Raw genomic sequence first — 17500 nt, 5'->3', positions numbered from 1 at the left:
AGTTATTTCTTGTAGTAAGTTATATTGATTAATGATAATCGAAAACCTCCTTGAACGTAGAATTCGAAAATGAAATCCATTTTTCTAGAGGAGCACTGTTCCGGAAACTTACCGTGATATAACACATACATACACACAAATACTTTTATCTCTTTCTGTCTCTCTGCCACTGTCTATCTGTCTCTCTTTCTCTCCCTCTGTGTGTGTATATATATATATATATTATATATATATATATATATAATATATATTAGTGAGAGAAAGAGGGGGGACAGCGTCGAGGGTTTGTTTTCATTTGGTTCCTCTCTTGCACAAAAATATATATTTATGTATATACATTTCTGTATATATATGTAAGTACATACTTACATTAATGAACACACGCACACACACATACATACATAAATACATACATACATACATGCATCCATACCTACATACATACATACATACATACATACATGCATACATACATACATACATACATACATACATACATACATACATACATACATACATACATACATACATGGTTATATACTTGTAGTCACCTAAGCTATTTCCTAACCTCCGATACACTGTATGGAATAACTTACTTAAAAGTCCCGACATGAAAACAAAAATATTTCTGTGAAAAATATATCTAAATATTTCACAGCAAGAATCTTATATTTCCACTTTATTACTATTGATAAATTAAATAAATTGACTATGATAGACTTTCTGGTTGATTAGTGATGTTTGCTAAAAAGTATGTCTCTTACAATTCATTAGCCGATACATTAAACGAAAGATTTCTATTTTTCTCATCTACTTTTTTTCCTTTTTTAGCCTGCAGTACATACATGCCGTGCACATAAACCTATATCGGAAAAATACATATATTCATGTGTGTGTGTGTGTGTGAATGTTTGTGTGTATGTGTATGTCTGTGTGTGTCTGTGTATGTATACTTGTATATACATATGTTTATGTGTGAGTGTGTTTGTAAAAGTGTATCACACATATTTATATATACACACACGTATATATGTGTGTGTGTATAGATTCACAACACACACATACATATGCATATATATATATATATATATATATATATATCTTATATATATATATATATATAATATCTTTATTATATATATATATATATCTTATATATATATATATATATATATTATATATAATATTATAATATATATATATATATATAAATATATTTATATATATATATATTTATATATATATATCTGTATGTGTGTGAATGTTTACATGTATGTTTGTTTGTGTGTGTATGCGTGTGCGTGTGCTCGTGTGTGTGTTTGTGTTCGTGTGTGTATGTGTGTACAGTGATGTAAAGTGAAAGGAATGCTTACGGTGACTTTTCCGCATCACATAACTGTTTGCCTGGAAGCCATGTTTATAGTAATGTGCACTTACATTCTTCCTTTATGTAATGTGTTTTGTTTTGTCCTGTTTTTTTTTTGTTGCTTTTGTTTTTTGTTTTTTTTTCACCTTTCGGTAAAAACAAATAAGTAATTAAAACTTAATAGAAGAGGTATTATCGCACTGAGTGAATATAATTAATTATTGAATATAAGTGTATGTATATATACTTATATATATATATATATGTATGTATATGTATATACATATATATATATATACTTACATAATATATGTATGTATATGTATATACATATATATATAATATATAAATACATACATATATATATATATAGTACAGACATATCTATACATTTACACACGTATATGCATATGTATGTATATATGTATATATGTAGACGTACATGTGTCTGACATATAGATATGTTTGTATGCATGTATATGTATATATATATATATATATATACATATACTTTAGATATATATACATATGAACACATGTATACACACACATACATTTACATATTTTTATGCACAAATGCAGTAAAAAAAAGTTCATAGCTAAAATGTATGAAACATTAATTGAAGGAACTTTCTGAGTAGCTATGAAATTTGTTGATTTTATTTTTACATGGAAAATTTGACAAAACACGATGACAGGTGGTGTACAAAACAAACAGATGTATTAGTATAACGCTCAGGAATTGAAAAGGTCTTTTACGTTTCGAGCCTACGCTCTTCTACAGAAAGTGACACCGAAAAACACAAGGAGAGAAAAAATGTGTGTGTACTGGCTAACGATCTATCATGGCGATACAAGACACATGCTGTAAATCGACGGAATTGCTGGAGTTTCTGGTAGCTTTTTTTCCTGTGGTTCAGTCCAAATCGCGCCGAAAGAAACTTTACCTTTCGGTATAGGTAAATGAGTTACTAACATCCAGCTGGTGCAACCCAATTTCCTTGTTAAACTCGCTATTTCTTCTATAATGTAAATTTATATCTGCTATAAGTTTCACGTGGATGCTCGTGACTTGCTGTTTACAGTGTTGTATTCATGATCATAAGATCGCGGTTTCGATTCCTGGATGCGCTGTGTTCTTGAACAAAACACTTCACTTTACGTTGTTCCAGTTTATTCGGCTGGCAAAAATGTGTAATCTACGACAAATCAACGAGTCGACTAGAGAATCACTTATACGCCCTTTGAGTCTATTTCGCAGCCTTAATAAATACGGATTTCCCATATTAGCAACAAAGCGGAACGTTGTTTTTGATAGAAATAATCTTACAGTGAAGTTCCCGTTGGCAAACTTGATAACCAGCAAAACTACTTAATGAGATGTGGTTAGCTAATATGTAGAAATACGAACGCAGTCACCCTTAATAATAAATTCTACCAAAGTCTAAAACTCAGGAATTAATGTATCATGGAACCTAATTGTTAACGACACTTCACCTATAATATTCCTTCATATATATATAAGAAAAAAGACCGAGGTCGACTTTCCCTTTCATCCTTTCTGGGTCGATAAATTAAGTATCAGTTACGCACTGGGGTCGATGTAATCGACTTAATCCGTTTGTCTGTCCTTGTTTGTCCTCTCTGTGTTTAGCCCCTTGCGGGTAGTAAAGAAATAGATACCATATAAAAAGCAACCAGTACACTGCCTGCAGTTTGACTGAACAGTCAGCTGGTTCCTCGAGCAATTACACAAAATCCTTACGTGATGTTTGTATGTATGTATATGTATATATATATATATATATATATATATATACACACACATATACTTTAGATATATATACATATGAACACATGTATACACACACATACATATACATATTTTTATGCACAAATGCGGTAAAAAAAAGTTCAGAGCTAAAATGTATGAAACATTAATTGAAAGAACTTTCTGAGTAGCTATGAAATTTGTTGATTTTATTTTTACATGAAAAATCTGACAGTGACTTCGAAATGTTGCCGTTCGTTGGCTTATATGCGTGTGTTTGTGTGTGTGTGTGTGTGCGTGTGTGTGTGTGTGTGTGCGTGCGCGTTTGTGTGTGTGTGAATGTATGTATGTACGCCTGGGTGTAGAGTATTTATCTATATGTATATGAATTTGTATATGTGTATGTGTATATATATATATATGTGTGTGTCAGTTCATATATATATAGGGAGAGTTTACGAAATACTATACTATACTCAGCGTTGCAGGTTAAACTTACTTCAAAGTAGTCTCATACTCTATAAAAATACTAATTAAGCAGATTATTTAAATGTCAGATAATTTTGGCAGGAAATATTACCACTCCGACAATTAATCCCTCACATGCCTTATTATAACACTATTTAATCAAAGTTAATTTATTCCACAACAATTAACACAGTCGTGTCAGTTTCTTAATTTAAATATATACCGTAAATCCTCGAGTATAATCCGCATTTTTCCCCAACATTTAAATGTCAAAATCCCTAGTGCGTATTATATACGAGGTTAAAAATGAAAAATATTTTCTAAGCAGTGTCCGAGTCTCTATTTGCTGTGCGGCAATATTTATTCAGACGCATTTTGTGATGTCGGGCGCGAAAATACCTTAAGCTAAGCTTGAAATCAATGATGTCATAAAAGAATCATCCATAACTTGCAGTAAGCAACAGTTATTAAAATAAAAGTATTCGGAACACAGAATAACATGTAACAAAAACAATTTGAAAACATATTTGCATTCCCATATAACAGTTAAGAACATCACCATCATTGTATTACGCATGCGCGGAAGTGTTTGTTCGACTAGGTGCTGCTGGCTTAATTACGCACAACTCAAGTTAGAGAAGGGATGCGTATTATATTGGTTTTTCAGAGGTACAGCCCCCTAAAAATCTTCTGCGTATTATACTCAAGGGCGGACTATACTCGAGGATTTACGGTACTTTATAGTAATATAATAACTGATTCTCTATAATAATACAATCGTTGCTATGTCAGTTTTGAAACCTTTAGTTTTCATAATAATTTCCATAGTATCTTAATTTCTTCCCAGTTCCTTATCAAAATATTATTTTAGGCCCTGCATCTTTTGTTTCTTATTACTTTTGTGAAATAATTAACTTAACAAGATTTCTAAATAATGGGTTGTTATTTCGACAACGTTCTAATCTTTCCGCAAAACTTAAAACTGCATACTTATAGCTTAAGAGTTCTATATATTTTAAAAATAGATTGTTTCCTTTCATGTTACCTTGTCATTATTTGAGCCCGAGACATATAGTTATGGTGTATTATCAATAACGGACTTCATCATTTCAAATATACTATACTCCACTGTATACGTTGGGAATTCTGATATTTTTCTTTTATATATATATAAATGTATATATATATGTGTGTGTGTGTGTGTTTGTGTAGAGAGATAGAGTAAGAGATAGAGAGTGAGGGGGAAGCGGATAGACAGATGTATAGATAGATATACAGATATATAGACAGAGATAGTTCATACATAAACACACTCATGCAAATATATATATTTGTGTATGAATGTATATATATATATACATATATATACATATAATGTACATATATACATATATATATATACATATATATATACATACATATATATATATATATATATATATATATAACTTTTCTAGATCGAAATTAAATTAATCATAGACATTAATAAATTCCATGAACATTCTAAAGCTATTTTGAAGTGTGTATACATTTCCAAAGATTTTTTTCTTTTTCAGAGAAATATATATTTGGTGAGATTGCATCAGATATGTCCTGCAGTTTTGAGAGTCTTAAGTTAGATTAATATAATTAAGAATTTCCTGAATTCTTCAACTTTATCTCCTTTATAATTTGATTTAAATTTGCCCTCTGATGTTAGTGTTCCGTATAATGCATTGATTGTTATTATCGAATTTGTTGTTGATGTTGTAGGTTTAGAACATTTCAAATAATTCTTTGGTTGAACCTGTTACAAATGAAAATACATGCAATATCTATTGAATATTTATATTTTCCTTATTTTATATGTATATGTACATATGCGAATGTGTACGTGTGTGTGCGCGCGTGTGCGTGTGTATGTGTATATGTCTGTGTTTGTGTAAATACGCATTTGTATATATGTGTTCAGGCACACACATATATATAAATGTGTGTGTCTGTGTGTGTGTTTCTGTGTCTGTGTGTGTATGCGTATGCAAAGATTTTGCCCTTGCAATATTTCATTAAATTGTAAAATTCTTGTTAAAAGAAATCAAGGTATCTTTCCCTATGTTATAAATGGTTTTAAGTTAGTAAATGAACTGTCTCTGTTATTAATTGCTATTTATTAAATCTGTAATTAAATGTAAGCAATTTTAACTTAATCCCGCAAAAATTATAGTTTCTGTGTTCTTCCTTCCCTGGTTTACTCTTTATTGAAACTCTATGGTTATGTTTCCTGTCTTTAGGCAAGTTTAAACACTGTTGTTGTCATTCGTTTCTGCTGATGTTTAGCGACAACAAAAAAATTCTAAGTAGTTATTCATGTTTCCTGAATTTCAAGGATTTTTAGATTTCTTCGCCCTTTTGTTTCGATTGCGTTATATTTATGAGTAGTCAAGAATCCTTTCTTGCAAACGAAAAATATATTTGAGCAAAATATTTAATTCTTCGGTGTTCTTTCGGTGTGTAGCGGTTATTCAGGCTTACTTAATATTGGCTTCAGATTTTGGTACCCGGCTAGCAAGTTCAGGGAAGGGGCTGGGAACATCGACCCCAGTTCTAAGCTGAATTATTTTATTATTCTGAAAGGATGAAAGGCAAAGTCGACCTCGGCAGAATTTGAACTCAGAACATGAAGAGGGACGAAATGCTGCTAAGTATTGTTCCCGGCGCGCTGACGATTCTGCCAGCTCGCCGCCTTCGGGTAAAATGCTTCGCAACATTTCGTACGTCTTTATGTTCCGAGTTCAAATTCCGCCGAGGTCGATTTTGCCTTTGATCCTTTCAGGGTCGATTAAAATAAGTACCAGCTGAGCACTAGGGTCGATGTAATCGTCTTACCCCTCCCCTGAACTTACTGGCTGCGTGTCTTAATATGACACCAGTATTAAACTAGACTAAGTGAAGTGTTGTTAACTGTCTCTAATGAACCAACGGTGAAACAAAATCAACGTGGGAGACCCACGAGTAAACAAAATAACTCAAATTACACCATGTGTCTAAAAAGGGAATTAATAAAGGATGTGAAGATGTGATCTATTAATGAATGCGCACCACTCGAGAGGAAGACGTGATGGTCATGGTTTGTTTGACTCTTTTCGGAGTATACTCAATCAGGTAGGACCTGAGATCAACTGCTTGTTTTCTTCTAGTCAGTGTAAGTATGTATGTACGAATGAGTGAATGAATGAATGTATGTATGAGCATGTGTGTGTAACTGTGAGAGTGTAATTGTGCGTGTGTATGTACGTGCATAGGTGTGTATGTATATGTCGCATATATCTAACTCTTATGTACAGGCTGTGTCGTACACGCTTCTATATTCTGTGTCATACACGCTTCTATATTCTGTGTCAATCTTGTTAACAAGCATTACTTTTAGACATCCTGTCAGCATTTATCAAAAAACATACGCTGATTGTCGTTATTCAGTCAATCTTTGACAAAAAAAAACGTTTTTCTTCTCAGTATTTAAGCATCATGTTTATCCTATCAACAGCTGCAGGCTATAATTTTATAAAATTGAAAATATTCTTTATCCACTTAAATCCTTAAACAGACATCTCTTTTACAAAATACAAGGAAAACATATTTGAAACATGGCCTCAGAACATCTTTGAAATCTAATAACACAATGAATATTTTATGTATAAAGCTGCTTTGTCATTCCTTTTGACACAAGAATCGTTTCCAAAGAAATCCTTTCTCTGCATAAACTACCAGCAATTTAGCCTTAAAAACTGCTTTTCTAAATTTACAGCAATTTATAAGATAAAAATAATTTTTTCAACAATATTTAGCATGTTTTTCTTTGCGAAATTTAACAATATATACAAACGTGCACACACGTATGTAGTCACGTATTCATGTCTATACAGTTATATATATATATATATATATATATATATATATTATATATATATATATATACTACACACACACACACACACACACACAACACACACACACACACACACACCACACACACATACACATACATACATACATACATACATACATACATACATACATACATACATACATACATACATACATACATACATACATACATACATGTGTCTCTGTGTGTATTTCCATATATTCACACCTACAGATCCTGGGAAAAAATTGTGCGCAAATGAATACTGATGTCAAAAGTGCTGATGTTAGGATGGAAGCGGATAGAATAGAAGTTGTAGAATGAAAGTTTAGAACAAAAAAGAGCGTGCTAAGGGAGGTAAGTAATTATGAATTATATGTGAGTATCATAAGTGTTTTTATGTATGTGTGTGTGAGTATTTATAGGTAAATATGTTGGTAGGTAGGTAGGTAGGTAGGTAGGTAGGTAGGTAGGTAGGTTGGTAGGTAAACGGGTGTATACTTAGTAGTGCTATGTATGTGTTTCTTTTTATAAGAATGAAAGAATAGGAAGTAAAGTCTGTGAATAGACTGTATATGCATGTGTGCTGGGTAACGGCAACGAATGTGTGTTGCTGCGTGTGTAAGAGCTGGGTACCTGTGTACTTTTTTTGCAATATATGTGTGTATTGAGATTACTGCATCATTTCCTGCCTGCAAATACCCAATCGCAGTCGTCTCCGATTGCTTCGATTAGTACTTCTCATACTTTATGGTAGGCTTCCCATTATACATCTAAGACACCAACCGAACCCATAGACCCTTCAACTCTTTCTCCAGCCCTTGTTAAACCCAGTGTCTTTTCAGTATGTATGTTCATCCATTTATACCGTCATCCTTCACATTCATGTACACCTTGCTGTCAAATTACTACCAATGTGTTTGAAACCTTCAGATCTATACCTCTCTGCATTAGCAAATTCATTCACACCAACTATTCTTTCCCTTTCCGGGACTTTTTCCGGTTAACTGGTGTGACCATGGGCACTAAATTAGTCCTTTAACACGCCAACCTGATTTGAATCTTTTTTGTCTTGTTGCAGTTCATACCTTTTTCTATCGTTCCCCACCCCAAAGCCATACAACTGTTCACTACCAACTATATCAAAGCCACATCGATGACCCGTCAACAGCTCAATATCCCATTGTTTTCCTTAGATTGTTTTCCTAAGATTTGCATCACCAGCCCAACTTTCTCTGTAACCTTCTAAGACAGCTCCATCACTAATGATCATCCCATTCTCTCTTACTCTATCATTTTAAAAAACCCGCTAAATCCAACTCCTCATGCTAATTTATTTCATACCATTCCACTCACCATAAATATGCTCACCCCTACTTGAAATTCTTCCACCTCATTTCTAGCTAAAACATCGAGCTATAAACACACAACGTGGTTCGCTATTTTCTACGTCATTTGGGTACCACTAGTTTAGGCTTCCCACTGTTGTGTACGCAATATTGTCTGCAATTTTGCGCTACTTGGCGGCATTCGATCTAACACCAAACACTTTCCAGTGTTTCTCATGCTTACGAAAACTTTTACCTCCTCCAATCCGACCACGAGTGAAATCTGCCTTGATTCTAAGAATATAAGTACCAGTCATCAATTACGTCAATTCAATTGACTGTATAACTTCCATACAAATATGTGGACTAGAGAGGTATAACAACAACGATGCAGAACAAGGAAGAAAAAGCGAGAAATATGTAGCAAAAAAAATATATAAAATTAAGTAATATGGCTACATATAAATATATAATTTTAAATTAAGTATTCATGTAAACTATTTCACTCCCCTGAATCACATTTATATATAAAAAGAAATATTAACATTTGTGTGAAGTCAAAGTCGTGAGACAATACAAAAGAAACATTATGAGGTAAAGAAAACTAGAAAAAGAGAAAAATTGAGCAAAAAATCTTTTGAACGAAAATGAATGCAAAATATCTGTGTGGGTAACTGCGTGCGTACATACATACATACATACATACATATATACATATACATATATACATACATATATATATATATAAGTAGATATATATATATGTGTGTGTATGTATATAAATATGCATATATGTGTGTATTTATACATATATATGTATATATATACATACAAATACACATATACATACATACATACATATATATATATATATATATATATATATTATATATATATATATATATATATATGCATTCATATATATATATTTGAACACCACACACAAATCACGTAAATGCCTACGTATGTCTGTGAGTGTTTCTTACATTCTTATTCTTCAATGAATTTTCAAAAATTATTCTAAGTTTTCTTATTTTATTTTTTTTCTCTCCCTTTATCATAACAGCCATTTTTGTTGCTTTTGTCATTGTTCACTTTGCTATAATTGTTGTTATTTTTATTTTTGTTGTTCATATTTTCTTCATCACAGTCATTGCAATTTTTGTTGTTGTTATTAATCCTTCTACTTCTATTATTGTTCGGTGGATCCCAATATGGTGATGATCTCCCCCTGTTGCTCACGATTTCATTTTGCTTTAAGGCCACTATTTAAAAACGTCTGTATTTTTACACGATAACAAAAAAATGTTACGTGTTTCTTTTCACTTCTTCCTCTCCTTCTTATTCTTCCTCCTCTTTTCTTTTTCATGTTCACACTCCCCCCATTCATTGTATTTCATTATGCAAAATCGCACTTACACAAGACTACAGATACAGTTATGCGGTGTCACTGTTAAACGCGTGTACTCACATATATACACACGCATATATACGTACGTATCAATGATACATATGTGTGCTTATACGTGTGTATATGTGCGTGTTTAATATATGTGTGTATGTATAGATATATACACATATACATTGTATTATAATACATATACACATATAAGTACATGTATATATTTATGCGTGTATGTTCATACATATATGCATATATGTGTATATATGTATAGACAGTCATAAACGACATCCATATGCATTATATTTATTTGATGCATAATTGTTTTTTTTTAAATATCTTTTTCAAACTTTCCAATACAATTCTTAGTTTCGGTTTAAGGACATTTTCTTTCTTCCTTTTTTTTCTTCAAGAATCTCTACTTCAATGTTTTCTGCAACGAATTTTTTATTTATGTTTCTTTTTATTAACGTCATTATTTTTAGCTTGTCTAAGGGTGTGTCTCTGTGTGCAGTTACTGCAGTACTTCAAAATTTGAATGAAAAAATGTCTATACTTACGCATGAAATTCTTTTCCTTTCCTTTATTTGTTTATTTACTTATTTATTTATTTTCTTTCTATTTCTCTATTTTGCACTTTGAACAATTAGATATGAAATACTTTCTGCAAGCCACAGAAATATTAACAATGATGAAATTAAATATAATCAGAAACATAAATAAAAGGAAGATATTTCGGTAAAAAAAATTATATATATATATATATATATCATTTTTTTAAATCGTAAAAAATATCTTTTCAAAGTAATAAAAAAAATAAAACTGGAAAGCAAAACAAACATTTTAAAATGTCTAGAAAAGAAAAATTCGTGCACGAAAAAAAAGCAGCGCAAAAACGTTGCTTCTGTTGTAAATTCCGTCTTCAAAGAACTTCACCATAATTACCGTCTTGGAGACGGAATTTAGTTATGTGTTAATCTTTCAAGTTAGTTTTCGTAAGGTGCGTAATGAAACAAGGAGAGTACAAGAAGTATTGGTGAAGTGAATGGTTGCAGTGAAACCTTATACATGAACAACAATATTAACAACTATTTAAAGGATTTAAGCGGCATAGAAAGTATCCACATCATAATCATCATAATAATGATAATAATAATAATAATGAAAATAATAATAATATAATAATAATAATAATAATAATAATAATAATATGCTTGTCAGTTGTTTGACCTTAACCAGTTGAGCATGTCCCTTAGTGGCTGATGATCTGTGCATCTATGTGCATGAGTAGAAGTGGCGGGAGAGCATCATAGCCGTGTGTTGACAGGAATTCTTGGAGGTTTGGATAATTAACTTTTGGAAGCATGGGTGGTTCGTTCAACATCTTTAGACAATCCTTATTCAGGGACCTTTTGAGCGGGATGGGCTACTCGACCAAAAGAAAATTCTAACAGGGCCCCACCTGCAAGGTCATGCGCTGTTCATCTTGATATGAGAACACCATGTCGCTCGCATATGGTTGTGATGCATGTGCCTAATGTACCCTTATCAGACGGGTAGCCATGATGGGTATACTGGGCTTCGTATATTTTACCCCAGGGTCACTTTGATGCACTGCTCTCTCACTCAATGATAATAAATGATGGCAAACAAGGAAGAAACATATCAATGATAACATTTTATCAAAATCCAATATTATATTTTCTCCATCACTATCATAATCACCAACCTCATCATCAGCATCATCATCAGCAGCAGCAGCAATTACAGCAACAACAGCAGCAACAATAACAGCAGCAACCATAACAACAGCAGCAGAGGCTACAGTGACAAGAACAGCAACAACAACAATAACAATTGTAGAAGCAACAGCAGCGACATCTGCTGTGAACACTATTACCATCTTCGCTTTCCTCCCCCATCATTATCATGAAGATCATCGCCACCACCACCACCATTATCACCATCATCATCACCATCATCATAGTCATCAATAACAACATCAAGAACAAGAAGAACAAGATGATGTGTATTTTGTATTAAACATTTCTGAAGATTCTGAAGTTTTATTCCTCCGAACATTACCCACCCACCCCCACTCCGCTACCCTGCCTCTTCTCCATCATTCAGATACTAAACTGCAAATAAGAATAGCGGCAGCAGCAGCAGCAGCAGCGGCAACACCTGTGATATCAGTAAGAGCAACAACATATCCATTCGCAAACCACCTTAACAACAATGATATCAACAAAAACAACAACGAGTAATAATAATAATAATAATAATAATAATAATAATAATAATAATAATAATAATATAATAATAATATATAATAATAATAATAATATAATAATAAAATAATTATAATAATAATAATAATAATAATAATAATAATAATATTAATAATAATAATAATAATAACAACGACCATGATGATGATGATGATGATGACGATGATGATGGTAGTAATAATAATAATAATAATAATAATAATAATAATAATAATAATAATAATAATAATAATAACGATGATGATGATGATAATGATGATGATGATGGTAATAATAATAATAATGATAATAATAATAATAATAATAATAATAATAATAATAATAATAATAATATAAGTGGCAGCAAGCAACAATTGCATCGTCAGCAAGAATATGAAATTTGAAAGACTGCGCTATTAGGAAGATGTGAATATATTAAGAAGGAGTGAAATGAATTTCTTTGAAACCTTCAGATGAATTACTAAAATTTCTGTTTACGTTCTTCAATTTTATTATCATCAAATTCTGAGTGTTCATGGATATAAGTTTTCATTTCTAGAGAGAGATCGTAAAATGTTGCTGCTTAGAACTTTTAAAAAGAAATAAAGAAATATTAAAAAAATGCAAAGGAAATACATAACTTTTAAATCTATAAATTTATATAACTCAAAGCGAAAATTACGATCGCGTCTTTTAACGACTTCACAATTTTTAAAAGTGTTACATCGTAACTGAATTCTTACAGTGAATAAAAAGAATATATAATCTCTCCGACCCAACTATTGCCCCCTTTTTACAACTTTAAAGATTTTGCATTTCTTTATTTCTTTTAATGTTTATTTATTTATTCAATTTATTTTTGTAGTCATACATCCATTTTCTCTGCCGTTATCAGTTAGATGAGAGCGCGTTGAAGCAATCAAGACGATTATTCTTAAAGCCGGATGCCTTTTCTACTGATGCTCACTCAAGCATGAACTAAGCATTGAATCCATTGTCAGTCAAGCAAACTTAGGCAAGAAGTGATGTATATCTTTTTCCCAGAATCGTAACAGAACTTCTGTATCACGGCATACAAAATATAAGAATATCATTTAGAGAGAGGGAGGGAGGCGAGAAGGAAAGAATGAAAAAGATATGTTCTTTTCTACTCTAGGCACACGGCCCGAAATTTTTGGGGGAACGGACCAGTCGATTTTATCGACTTCAGTAAGCAACTGGTGCTTAGTTTATCGACCCCGAAAGGAGGAAAGGCAAAGTCGACCTCGGCGGAATTTGAACTCAGAACGTAGCGGCAGACGAAATACCTATTTCTTTACTACCCACAGGGGTCTAAACACAGAGGGGACAAACAAGGACAGACAAACGGATTAAGTCGGTTACATCGGCCCCAGTGCTTAATTTATCGACCCCGAAAGGATGAAAGGCAAAGTCGACCTCGGCGGAATGTGAACTCGGAACATAAAGACAGACGAAATACCGCTTAGCATTTCGCCCTGCGTGCTAACGGTTCTGCCAGCTCGCCGCCTTATAAATGATTCCTTCTTGAGCCATGCCAGGCTTATGAGGGCCGGTTTCCCGGTTTCAATGGTGTATGTATTTCCCACTGGACGCGACGCCGTTCCGTCACAGAATTACTCATTTTTGTCAGCTGACTGGACTGGAGAAACGTGAAGTGAAGTGTCTTGCTCAAGAACACAAAGCATCGCCCGGTCAATGAAGGAGATATATTATATTTCTGCCACACCAGAGGACACTTCAGTGTTAATCCTCTGTGTGTGTGTGTTTGGTTGTGGTGGGGCGCGTTTTTATGTCTGTTTGGCCCTACCACAGGTTCGCAAACGGTGTTGGTGGGATTATGTCCTCGTAACTTATCCGCTCGGCAAAGAGACCGATATGACAACTACCAAGCTTAAATATAATAAGAACTGGGGTTGGTTCATTCAACTAAAACTTACAGCAGTGCCGCAGCCTAAGGTCCTGAAACAAGTGATATATATATATATATAAATATATATATATATAAAATATATTATTATATATATATATTATATATATATAATATATATATATATATATATATAATATTCTTTACAGCTATAAGCACAGGAGCACAGGAGCCCGAACTTTATTTTTTTAAGCCTAGTACTTCGTCTATCGGTCTCTTTTGCAGTACCGTTAAGTTACGAGGACGTAAACACGCCAGCACCGGTTGTCAACTAGTGGCTGGGGACAAACAGGCACAAAGACAAAAACAGACACGCATAGATATATACTTATATACATATAAGACGGGCTTTCAGTTTCCGTCTATCAAATCCACTCACAAGATTTTGATTGGCCCAAGGCTACAATAGAAGTCTCTTTCCCAAAGTGATACGCAGTGGGACTGAACCCGGAGCCATGTGGTTGGGAAGCAAGCTTCTTACCAAACAGCCAGGTCTACGCCTAATTGTAAATATTATGAATATGGTCATTGAGAATCGAAACAATATTACTTTTGTAAACTAATTACCAACAATGTGTGTGTGTACGCGCGCGCTTATGTGTGTGTGTGTGCGTGCAGATGTATGTGTGAGCGTGAAGGTGCATGGCCTAGTGGTTAATGTCTCAGTCTTATGATCATAGGGTTCTGAGTTCGATTCCTGGACCAGGCGGTAAGTTGTGTCCTTGAGCAAAAAAAATTTTATTTTGCGGCGCTCCAGTTTATTCTGCTGAAAATAAGTACTAGCTAACTGCTGGCTCAGTTCTCTCTCTCTCTCTCTCTCTCTCTCTCTCTCTCTCTCTCTCTCTCTCTCTCTCTCTCTCTCTCTTTCTTTAGGTTAAGTGTAAGAGGACCGAAAAGGTTTGTACATCTCCAAGCCCATAAAACACATAAAAAAATTAACAAAAGCATGGTATATTCTTCCAAGTTATACGGGTTTGCGAATGACCACTGGCTATAGTGTACCGTACTGTAATATACTTCAATAATATTTAGTGCAATTCAATCTTATTCTTCATGTATTAAACATTTACGTTCACTTGGTTGTTGTCGTTTCGCTCCAAGTGGTTTCTTGTTGAGTAGCTCTATGATCAAAGATGTTCTGAGGATCCCGCTATTTCAGTTACATACCAACACTGTCATCAATAATATAATAATGAAATTATTGTATACAGTCCTCAGGAGTACCACAACTTGTCAAAAGTGCGTATAAAGCATATGCAGTAATGTACAAATGTCTGGAAAGCGAACAGTGTATGAGTCAGATACACGCTTGCGTGTGTATGGAGGGGAGAAAATCAGGTGTAGTGTTGGCAAATCTCAAGAAGTATGGAAGTTTTGAAGGATGCAGTGCTCCCACAACTAACAACTGATGCTGGCAGTTTGTTCCATGCTTCAGCAACTCTTAGCGTGAAAAAATGTTTGATCTCTGCTATCGAAAGCACATTCTTATCACCGCAAGGACCGTCTTCCAGACTAACAGTCCTCTTCAAGGTCAACCCAACAATTGTTAACTGTATAAGGCTCATGTGAGGCTGATAATAGAATACTGCATCCACATCCGGGATGGAGATGGTTTTATTCACACAGACATTCTAGACCACGTCCAGAGAAAAGCTAGTCAACTGATCAATACTAAATCACCAATAGACACGGTGTAGCTTACCGACGTACTTTTCTCTATCATTTCTGTCTTTAATATAATCCTTTCTACTATAGGCGCAAGGCCTGAAATAATGGAGGGGGATAGTCGATTAAATCGACCCAAGTGTTTAACTGGTACTTATTTTATCGACCACGAAAAGATGAACGGTAAAGTCGACTTCAGCGGAATTTGAACTCAGAACTAAGCATTTTGTCCTGCGCGCAAACGATGCTGCCTGCTCGCCACCATGTTATTTCTAATATAATGTTGAGTGTTCTTCAGAACTGGTTGATCCTGTATCATTTCCACTTAGCCGGTTTTGGCTCATTCATTTCGCACCACTTCTCAAGACACTTGTTGCCTCCAAAGCAACTCGGCATCGCATTATCACAACACTCAGTTCGTAACCCCCGGAATATCAGCCCCCAACAATCTTCGACCTCCTCGTATATTTTCTGCTGGTCTTGACCTGCACAATTTAAACAGCACCTGAACAGCATCAGGCTTACCTGCGTCTCAGGCCTGGCAAAGATCATGTGCAATGTTTTTTCCTTCACATTTATCAACTATAAGTATGTAACGGCTAAAATTGATTTGGTACACATTATTATGATGATGTTGTCAGCAACAGTTGTGACGATAAGAGTTTGTTATTAAAACGGCAAGTTGTAATATGTGTCAGATGAACAATGTATGAAGTTTTAAGGAAATATTTATTTACCGTTACGTTACAATACCTTGCCTCGACGGACAGGTTGATAAATCCAAGAGCATGCGAAAGTTAGATGCGGTAGAATGTTTGGGTTTGGGTTCTCTTCATTGTTTAGTAGTTATTACTGAGACAGATAGAATGATGTTGTAAGAGAACAGAATTAGAGCTAGAGAGAATTGTTGGGTGTTGTCTGACAGTAAACTTCATTTCTCCCTCTGACCAAGGTTGGTCAGCCAGACCTCGTTGAGTCGTCACGATGTGACTGACTGATTTTTGCTTGGTGTGTGCTTGCTTATATAAAGATTAGATTTAGTTGGAGGTCTTGTTATCTATTCTAGCTTTTGGTGAAGTAGAAGAGGTTAGAAAGGGTCAAGTGGCGAAGACATTATTTCAGCCTAGCTAAAGGCATCTGGAAAATGTAAAACTGCTGTCACAGAAAAACCATTGTTCCATCGTGGGAAAAGTTCTGTTGCAGTGTTTATTTAAATTTGGCTATGGTGGATCGAATCCACTTCATGCATGCAAGATCCGCTACAAGTATATAGTCCAATTTGAACAGCATAATACAATATGTCCTTCTATAATGTAGAAATTCCTGCAGACAACCACATAAAGGATCACTGTATTGATCTAGTTGTGAACCAACACAG

This window comes from Octopus sinensis, linkage group LG9 (assembly GCF_006345805.1).
Source record: "Octopus sinensis linkage group LG9, ASM634580v1, whole genome shotgun sequence".
Lineage (NCBI taxonomy): Eukaryota > Metazoa > Mollusca > Cephalopoda > Octopoda > Octopodidae > Octopus > Octopus sinensis.
This window is presented reverse-complemented; position numbering follows the sequence as displayed.